An 11,096-nucleotide genomic window follows, 5' to 3' on the forward strand; every position below is an offset into this window, starting at 1 on the left:
ATTTATGGTGGTGTTACATTCCTGTGCCTCAGGATCGTTTCAAACAACGGTGGGAATAGTGGCAGGTATCTCCCAATCCTCCTTTTCCCGGATCCTGAGGGCAGTGATGGAGGCACTTTTCAAGCACCTCCATCATTTTATTCAAATGCCTTTGGATATGGGTGCCCTTAGTGTGGCCAAGGCCAATTTTTACCAAATAGCTGGCTTCCCACACATCATAGGGGTTGTGGATGGTACTCACATACCACTTCAGCCTCCAGCACGGCTGGAGGCCATATTTCGCAACCGGAAACACTATCACTCCCTGAATGTAATGGTGGTATGTGATGCCTCCCTCCAGATCCTGTCCCTGAATGCAAAATTACCAGGAAGTGCACATGACTCATTCGTCATCCGGCAATCAGGGATTTGGCACAAATTAAACAACCTACAAGCTGGTGATGCGTGGCTTCTGGGTAAGTGGAGACCTTTAGTACATAACAATGTTAATCTTGATACACAGTGATCCTGATGTTGTCTATTCTTTTTCACAGGAGACAGTGGCTACCCTTGCACGCCCTGGCTGCTCACTCCTTATTTGGCTCCCACACCAGGGCCACAAAGTGAGTTTAATGCTGCACTTACAGCCACCAGGCAAGTGGTGGAGCGCTGTATCGGCCTTTTAAAAGGCCGATTCAGATACCTCCACCGCTCTGGTGGCGAGCTCATGTATTTGCCGGATATGGTTTCGAAAATCGTGGTCCTGTGTGGGATATTTCACAACATTGCCATAAGGAGTGGTGTCCCAATGCAGCCAGAGGATGCCTTACCTGAGGATGGCCCCCCCGAGGTTGGTCGGAGGTCAGTATGTGGGGGGCCATACGCGATGATGTGGTGGCCCGATTTTTCAGGTAATTATTGTCAAAACAACAGTGTTTATACCCAATGTGGTACGGTTTGTTTGAGAACATCTAATTAATTGTTTTTTTTTTCTCCATCTTCTGTTTGTTTGCATAATCTTTGGCACTCCAACGATGACTACTTCCTGCTACCCTTGAAAAACCTTCATGTGGAAACTTTGGGAATATATTATGGAACCCATATTGCAACGCCACATTTGTGGAATCATGTTGGCATGGTCCTTCGTCAACCAGTTCTTGATTTGTTGTGTGTTTTTTTATAGTTTTTGGTATGTGTTGTATTTATGATTATCACTGTGTGTTTTGTTTGTGAGTGACCACTTTGTTTTTTTAGTTATGTTGTGAATAAATGTCTTGAGAGTGTAATTTTGTTCCTTTTTTTGCACGTTACTAGCAAGTGTAACCAGGTTCACACACGTTACATTTGCCTAAGGGGTAATCCAGTAATGACGCAAGTTGAGCTAAAATGTAATATGTTTTCTGGGTCCAAACCAACACCCAAAGGAATCCTGTACAATCAGTTGGCTTCGTAATATCGGCCTAAGCAGCTTGCCCCCCAAATAGGAACCTGTAAAATGTAGTAATATATAATTTTGACAACACCAAAAAAGGGAAATGAGATTGTTACTGTTAGGTGTTTCTTGTGCCTGTTTTCCTTAAAAATACAACACAATCTTAGTGACAATAATTGCAAATCCTTGCTGGAAGAGTCTACTTATGTCAGTGTAAACAATCTCTGATTTTGAAACAAGGAATGAGACAGAACGTTAAATTGAAAATATTAATTTATTTACATTTTGAAAAATAAAACAAAAAACTAGTTCCTAAGGAGGACCCACATATGGTCAAGGACCACCAGCAGACCGATGATGTGTTTCCGCATACGGCCCACACAGCCGGCTAATTCAGCCCTACGCCTCTGTTCCTCTGTGGGTTAGAAAAGTGTGGGGATTAATACATCAATAATGAAACCACATTAAAAAACAAGCAAACCAAAAATGAAAATATTGGGGCACAAAGCATAATTACACCGATAAAACCCAGCCCCCCAAAATGGTCTAGCCCAAAAATACAAGTCCAAAAAACAGATTCCGACAGGTGTGATATGTGTATGATGAAATCAGCAGTAACAGGTAAAGACAACCCAAAAATTCCCAAAAAGTCTACCAAAAAACACAAAAAAAGGGAACGACACATGATTACATACAAACAGTTTGTGGCGCAAAAAAAACAAAATAAAAAACATACCGTTCGAAAAAACGGCAGCTCCAGAAGGCACTCCCTCGTCCTCCTCGGAGGTGCCTCCATTCCCCAAAGATCTTGGCGGGGTGATTTCTGATTCTGGGGAGGGGGTAGTTCGAAGAGAGGTGGTTGGAGGAGAGGGGGAATTGGGATGGAGGGGAAGGAGCCCCGAAATATCCACAACAGGGTCTTGGCAGGCTGGGGAGGAGGGGGAAATAGGGGAATTTGGTTTTGTGGAGGGTTGGCTTGGGGTTGGGGAGAGTGGGCGAGAGCGCCGTCTTGGATGACGATGACGCCGTAGTCTTCGCTGTGCCCCTAAAAGATGTGAAACAAATTGTGGTTAGTTTCAACCTAAATCCGAGAAAAACACTATTTTATGACAACACAAATCGGAAAACATGGCCATGCAGATATGAGTACAATGAATAAATAGGACATACATGAAAACATGGCCATGCAGATATGAGTACAATGAATAAATAGAACATACATGAAAACATGGCCATGCAGATATGAGTACAATTAATAAATAGGACATACATGAAAACATGGCCATGCAGATATGACTACAATGAATAAATAGGACATACATGAAAACATGGCCATGCAGATATGAGTACAATGAATAAATAGGACATACATGAAAACATGGCCATGCAGATATGAGTACAATGAATAAATAGGACATACATGAAAACATGGCCATGCAGATATGAGTACAATGAATAAATAGGACATACATGAAAACATGGCCATGCAGATATGAGTACAATGAATAAATAGGACATACATGAAAACATGGCCATGCAGAGATGAGTACAATGAATAAATAGGACATACATGAAAACATGCACACGCAGTTAGGGCCACAAAGATAAACATGAAAACCACAGTCCCTAAAACTCACTTTCAGCGATCTGCATGCGAAAGCATGCCAGCAAGCGGGGCGTCCGCCGTTGCAGGTCCGACCACCTGCGCTCCAGCTGGCCGATCTGGCGGCGTGAGCCGAAGGAGCGCAGGCGGCCACGTACCTCCGCATATGCGGAACGCTTCTCGCGATTGGTGATGGGTGGAGGCTGGCTGGTGATCCGCCTATCCATCACCTCCATTAGCACCAGCAGCTCGCGCCTGGTGAATGCCGAGGCTCTCATGATGGCAATGGTGTATTTGTTAAAAATCATTTTTAATAAAGACCCGAAAATAAATTTGATTGGCTAATGTATTTGGGTAATTAACAGGACCAATTCTATTGGTTTGTGTATGAGTCATGTGTTCGACAGGGCCAGAAATCTCTTGAGAGTTATGATAGGCTTGATGCAGTGACATGCGTAAGCAAATTTAAATAAAGAAATGAACCCCGGGAAATATGCGGGGATAAAAACAAATAAAACAATTGTTTAATTGGGGCTAACATGTATTTTGACAAATAAAAGCGAATGTTTAAGCCGTACGTATTCTGCGGGTAAACACAAACACGGACAAGATTAAAGTTTATTGCATTGTGTTAAAAAAAAAAAAACAATTAAGCTAATTGATATATTGATTGGCATGATACGATTGAGGGAGGTAGGCAGAATAAACGAGCAGTTAATCGAAATCTGACAGTCCCACTTCCGGTTTGTACTTGTGCGTGCGTTCCCTTCAAGCCATTTCGGGGATGTACGCTCGCTATTTGGCACGCTCGTTAGTTAGAGGAGGGGTCGGTAGAGTCTGGGGAGGATGTTTGTCTGCGTTCGAAATACGAGCGAGTGCTTCAATTTACATATTTTTTTACGTACGCCGAACGTACGAACGGCCACTTGCGTCCGGGTCTGAATGAGGGCCTTAGTTAGTTGGAGGAGAGAACAGGGAGAGAGAAGTTGAAGGAGGAGAGAGGTCAGCACAATGTAACACAGAGTCCAGAAGAACATAAAGTTTGTGCAGGAGGAAGTACGGTAACTAATAATACTTGCAAGTATATAATCTATGTTGTTATTGTCTAAGGCCTTCATTCAGAGCCGCACGTTAACAACAGTACGCTCGTTGCATTCCGATGTTGACTAACCGCGCATGCGTCGGTGTTACACTGCGCATGTGCGTACGGCAGATTGCGAGCTTTTTTTCTCTCGTTCCTAAAATAGCGTACAGGAAGTGACATGTCAAATGTGATTGACAGAACAGGGCGTTTTTGGGTGTTGACGGGGGTGGAGATGAAAAAACGCAGGCGTGGCGAGGCGTTTTTGGGGCGTACATACATTAGCAGATGCGAACGTCAAATGTGTTCGGACCGTCTCATACGTCACTGGAACATCCGCTTTCCCTTCAAAATGCTCGGACAGCTTAGGGTCAGGATTACTCGACCACATTGGCGATGGCCTTCTCCTCCGTCCCGGGACTCAACGATGGTGCTGCGATTAATCGCGGCTGGTCAGTAAAGTAATTAGTGTTGGATTGAAAACCGGCTTGGTATGTGTTTGGAAAGCAGTTTATTGGGATAGCACAAAAGCGTACGCAGGTGGAAATCAGAGCTGCTAATGTCATGATTACACAATCAATTAGCGTACATTTTTGGTGTTTTATTTTGGCCACAATTTGTTGGTTATGGCCTATTGTAACAATAATGTCATCATGTTTTAATTAGCTCCCCTTTTTTTTGGTTTACTGTGGAATTTGCATCGCTATGTGATTTTTGAAACGTTCCTTAAAGAGGCCTTTTTTTTTTTTTAAGAGGGTCAGTTTTTGCCTTTAGGGCCAGGATTAAATGTAACCCATTTGTACAATAATGTCACAATACAATGTCAGTTTTTTGTTTTAAATTTATTGTTTAAACACAAACAAATTGGCCTAATATTTTGTTGCCTTTTTTTTGTGGCAAAGATATTTGTAAAAAAAAAAAAAAAAGCCATAACTGGTAACATAAACGTAAATACCAAAATTAAAAACATTTCACAAGAAAGGAGAGGGAAGTTTTGACCAGAAAGGAATATGAGCCAAGCACAGAAGGAGTGTGGGAAAAGTCGCCATTGCTGTCACCGTTTTCTCGCCCGTTTGGCTGGGTGAGGGTGGGCGCCAGACCGGGTCCGGGATGCCATCGGGCTGGCCTGTCCAGAGGCAGATGTTGTGGCCTCTGGACTAGGCACAGGGCTAGGCACATTTGGAGGATTGGCTGATGTTGTGCCAGAGGTGGAGGATCCGGATGTTCCGGCAGGAAGGGAGGTCGGCTCCACCATGTGCTGGCGAACGAGCTGCTCCAGGGCATCGGCGATGCGGATTTTCCGCCAGGGCCTGAGCAATGGTCACGTTGGCCGCAGCATTTTGCTCCAGGGCCTCAGCCACCCGTATCAGACTGGCGTCCATCCTCTGCAGAATCTCCGTATGGAAATCCGATTTAAAATTGAGTTCTGTGAGGAGGCCCACTGCCTGCGAGGGGGCACGCCCTGGACTGGCTTCTGCAGGGTCCTCAGCCGGATGTACTGGTTCCTCCCCTGCAGAGCCAGCAGAAATTCTGCGGCCAAGGCTCCCCTCTGGAGCAGACTCATCCGCCTCTGTCTCTGTTAGGAAAAATGCGAAAAGACTCACATTAGAATCTACATATTGGCACAATAGCATTTCAGAGTTGGTGACATCACAAGACTTACCTTGGCCAACATGAGGAGCCGCAAAGTCTGGCATGTCCGTATCCATGTTGGACACGCCAAACACCTCCACAGCCTGCACACACCCCTGTGCCAGCTCTTCTAAGTCTGTCAACTCCAATGACACAGGGGTGGGACCCCCACCTGTCCCCCTTGCATGCCTAGCCCTGTCGGCAAGTTTTTGCTTGAGACGATATTTGAAGTCTGCCCATCTGTGGAATGAAATTGGAACCATTATCCTTTTTTTTACAATGGGGTTTGTTTATAGGATGGGAAAGTGTTTACTTACCGCCGTTTGACATCCCGGGCTAGACGGACATAATCACCCACCCTATTGACAGCAACGGCGACCTCCTCCCACATTCTCCACTTCTGGCTTTGGCTCATATTCCTGGCTGCCTGGGGCAGGATGTCAACGCACTTCTGGATCAAAACCTCCATCTCCTTGCTTGTGAAATGTGGCTGCCTTTTTTTTTTGGCAGCTTTGGCGGGTTGACTGGGGCCAGCAGTCTCTTCCATGTCATCCTCCTCACCTATTTGGGTAAATATGCAGATTTAGCCACTTCACAACTTGCACAATATTATGTTTTAAAAGAATCATTGAGACAAAATGCATGAAGGCCTTACCGCCGGAATTTTGGCCATTGTTTCCCTGGTCTGAAGCCATGTCTCTGCTTCCAGAATGAAATCAACCAGAAATTAAATGTGATTTCGTGACGTATTTATACATGCGTCCTTAGTTTGCGGCCGCATCATTGATTGTGCGTCCCTATGATTCATCCTTAAGTTGTGCGGGAAAATAAACACTATTTATGGCTTGGTGTGTGTGGAGTCGAGGTTGCGTTGTTGGATTGTTGGCGGTTAAGTTGTTTGGATTTGGTTGTTTGCGGTTGGAGGATTTGGCGGTGTTTGTATTTTTTTTGGTTTGCTACAGTTGTTTTGGTTTTCCGTTCGCATTTTTTTGGTTTATTTTTTGCCATCGTTTCCTGATTTGGTAAGTTTTGTGCAGTCTAATTTGTGGCCAATTGGTGTCTACTTCTGGTTTTTTGTTTTATTTTTTTTTTTTAACACTAATTTCATCTATTTTAGTTTGTTTTGGCTTTCGGACCCAAAGACCTTTTTGAGGGAAATCTTATATATTCGATTTTGGTAAGTCCATTATTTTTCTTGCATTTGCGAACTAATTAACGCATTTTTGACTGTTGGTGTAGTGACTTGCATTTGCGAACTAATTAACGCATTTTTGACTGTTGGTGTAGTGACTTGCATTTGCGAACTAATTAACGCATTTTTGACTGTTGGTGTAGTGACTTGCATTTGCGAAATAATTAACGCATTTTTGACTGTTGGTGTAGTGACTTGCATTTGCGAAATAATTAACGCATTTTTGACTGTTGGTGTAGTGACTTGCATTTGCGAAATAATTAACGCATTTTTGACTGTTGGTGTAGTGACTTGCATTTGCGAAATAATTAACGCATTTTTGACTGTTGGTGTAGTGACTTGCATTTGCGAAATAATTAACGCATTTTTCGAGGCTTATTCATCATGTAAACCAGTTTTGCTTTTCCCTTTTCCATTTTTGGGGTCCATTTGACCCCTATTTGACGTACGGTGTGCAATGTCGTTTTCATCGATGGCCAAATGTGTGTTTCGCCTATTTTATGTGTTGGCTTGCACCAATTTGACAAACATAAAATCACCCTCTATATTTTTGATGTCTCATTTTTGGCTTTTTTACAGTTTATACGTATCATGACAATACCCCGGCATGTAAGCAGCTATGGATGGTATCATAAAGCTAAGTTGTTTTATGTTACTTTTGGGGTGGCTCAAAAGCCTTACATTGTAAACTTTGAATTTCAGGTAGATCTGGGGCGAATTGTTCTGGCCCTGCTCCCGGAAGACGACCAACCTCAAACTCGTCCCAGGCGTAGGCATCGTAGGCATGCAAGGTCCCAGATATTTCGAACACGTGTCACCCTTTTTGGAATGCCCGATGATGAGGTTTTAAGACGCTACCGTCTACCTCCCAAAATCATCATAGACACTCTCTCATTAATAGAAAGTGATCTTGAGCGGCAAATTGACAGTCCAACAGCAATACCACCACTGACGCAATTTATGGCGGTGTTACATTTCTGTGCCTCAGGATCGTTTCAAACAACGGTGGGAATAGTGGCGGGCATCTCCCAATCCTCCTTTTCCCGGATCCTGAGGGCAGTGATGGAGGCACTTTTCAAGCACCTCCATCATTTTATTAAAATGCCTTTGGATATGGGTGCCCTTAGTGTGGCCAAGGCCAATTTTTACCAAATAGCTGGCTTCCCACACATCATAGGGGTTGTGGATGGTACTCACATACCACTTCAGCCTCCAGCACGGCTGGAGGCAATATTTAGAAACCGTAAACACTATCACTCCCTGAATATAATGGTGTATGTGATGCCTCCCTCCAGATCCTGTCCCTGAATGCTAAATTACCAGGAAGTGCTCATGACTCCTTCGTCATCCGGCAATCAGGGATATGGCAGAAGTTAACCAACCTACAAGCTGGTGATGCGTGGCTTCTGGGTAAGTGGAGACCTTTAGTACATAACAATGTTAAGCTTGATACACAGTGTTCCTGATGTTGTCTATTTTTTTTCACAGGAGACAGTGGATACCCTTGCATGTCCTGGCTGCTCACTCCTTATTTGGCTCCCACACCAGGGCCACAAAGTGCGTATAATTCCGCACTTACAGCCACCAGGCAAGTGGTGGAGCGCTGTATCGGCCTTTTAAAAGGCCGATTCAGATGCCTCCACCGCTCTGGTGGCGAGCTCATGTATGTGCCGGATATGGTGTCTAAAATTGTGGTCCTGTGTGGGATATTTCACAACATTGCCATAAGGAGTGGTGTCCCAATGCAGCCAGAGGATGCCTTACCTGAGGATGGCCCCCCCGAGGTTGGTCGGAGGTCAGTATGTGGGGGGGCCATACGCGATGATGTGGTGGCCAGATTTTTTAGGTAAGTTGTAACAAAACTACAGTGTTTATACCTAATGTGTTTGTGTTTGTTTGCGAACATCTAATTTTGTGTTTTTTTTCTCACCATCTTCTGTTTGTTCACATAATCTTTGGCACTCCAACGCTCACTACTTCCTGCTACCCTTACCAAACCTGGATCTGGTCCTTTTGGGCATATATTCTGGAACCCATATCGCAACGCCATGTTTGTGGAATCATGTTGGCATGGTCCTTCGTCAACCAGTTCTTGATTTTTTGTTTTTATTTAATTATTTCTTGGTATGTGTTGTATTTGAATTTATCACTGTGTTCTTTTTTTGGGAGTGACCACTTTGTTTTCTCTGTTATGTTGTGAATAAATGTTTGGAGAGTGAAATGGTCTTCCTTTTTTGGGACGTTAACAGCAAGTGTAACCAGGTTAACACAAGTTACATTTGACTAAGGGGTAATCCAGTACTGACGCCAGTTGAGCTAAACTGAAATATGTTTTCAGCTTCCCAACCCACACCAAAAGGAAGCCTGGCCCAACCTTGGGATTTGTAAGATTGGCCCAACTAGGAACCTGTAAAATGTAGAAATATGTAATTGACACTACACCCAAAAAGGGAAATGACATTGTTACTGTTATGTGTTTCTTGTGTCTGTTTGACATACAAAGACAAAACACAATCTAACTTTTAAAAAAGGGAAATCCTTGCAGGAACAGTCTACTTATGTCATGCTAAACTATCTTGGTTTTGGATTTAAAAAATGAGCCAGAACGTATATTTGTCTGAATAAATTTATTTTGAAAAGTTAACAAAAATAAAAAAACTACTGGCGAAGGAGGCCAGACAGCCGGTCGAGGGCCACCAGAATGCCAATTACATGTTGGCGCATCTGGCCAACACAATCCGCCACCTCTTGCCGACGCCTCTGTTCCTCTGTGGGTGAGAAAAGTGTGTGGGTTAATACAACAATAGGGAATCCACATTAAAAAAACAAAAACACAACGAAATCACTCCTAAACCTAAAAAAAAAAAAAAAAGGGGGTGCTGGCAAAAATACAAGGCCTATGTACAAATTCCCACAGGTGTGATATGTGTATGTTGAAATCACCAGGAAGAGGTAAAGGCAAACTGCAAAATCACCAAAAGTCAAGCCACAAAAACACGAAGAAAGGCACGACACATGATTACATACAAACAGTTTGTGCTTTAAAAAAAATAAAAATAAAAACATACCGGGAGCCAAAACGGGAGCTCCGGAAATGCCTCCATGATCCTCCTCGGAGGATCCGTCATTCCCCAAAGAATGGGGAGGAGTTATGATGGACTCCGGGGAGGGGGTAATTGGAAGAGGGGTGGGTGGAGGAGAGGGGGAAGTGGGACGGAGGGGAAGGAGGCCCGACATTTCCGGGAGAGGGTCTGGGAAGGATGGGGAGGAGTGGGGAATAGGGGAAAGATTTGGGGTGGAGTGTTGGCTGGGGGTTGGGGATAGTGGCCGGGAACGCCGTCTGGACGGACGGTGACGGCGGAGTCTTGGCTGTCCCCCTAAAATATGTCAAAGAAATTGCGGTTAGTTTATGGACAAATCCGGGGACCAAAACTAAAAAAAAAAAACAACCCAAAAAATAAGCCAAATAGGAGTAGAATGAATAAATCAGAAATAGAGGGAAAACATGCACACGCAGATATGAGTACAAATAATAAATAGGACAGACAGGAAAACATGCACACGCAGATATGAGTACAAATAATAAATAGGACAGACAGGAAAACATGCACACGCAGATATGAGTACAAATAATAAATAGGACAGACAGGAAAACATGCACACGCAGATATGAGTACAAATAATAAATAGGACAGACAGGAAAACATGCACACGCAGATATGAGTACAAATAATAAATAGGACAGACAGGGAAACATGCACACGCAGATATGAGTACAAATAATAAATAGGACAGACAGGAAAACATGCACACGCAGATATGAGTACAAATAATAAATAGGACAGACAGGAAAACATGCACACGCAGATATGAGTACAAATAATAAATAGGACAGACAGGAAAACATGCACACGCAGATATGAGTACAAATAATAAATAGGACAGACAGGAAAACTTGCACACGCAGATATGAGTACAAATAATAAATAGGACAGACAGGAAAACATGCACACGCAGTTTGCCCCACAAACACAAACATTAAAACCACAATACATAACACTTACTTTCCAGGATCTGCATGCGAAAGCATGCCAGCAAGCGGGGCGTTCGCCGTTGCAGGTCGGACCACCTGCGCTCCAGCTGCCCGATGTTGCGGCGTGAGCCGAAGGACCGCAGG

Source organism: Taudactylus pleione, unplaced genomic scaffold (genome assembly GCF_031769625.1).
Source record: "Taudactylus pleione unplaced genomic scaffold, aTauple2 ptg000977l, whole genome shotgun sequence".
NCBI classification, from domain to species: Eukaryota; Metazoa; Chordata; class Amphibia; order Anura; family Myobatrachidae; genus Taudactylus; species Taudactylus pleione.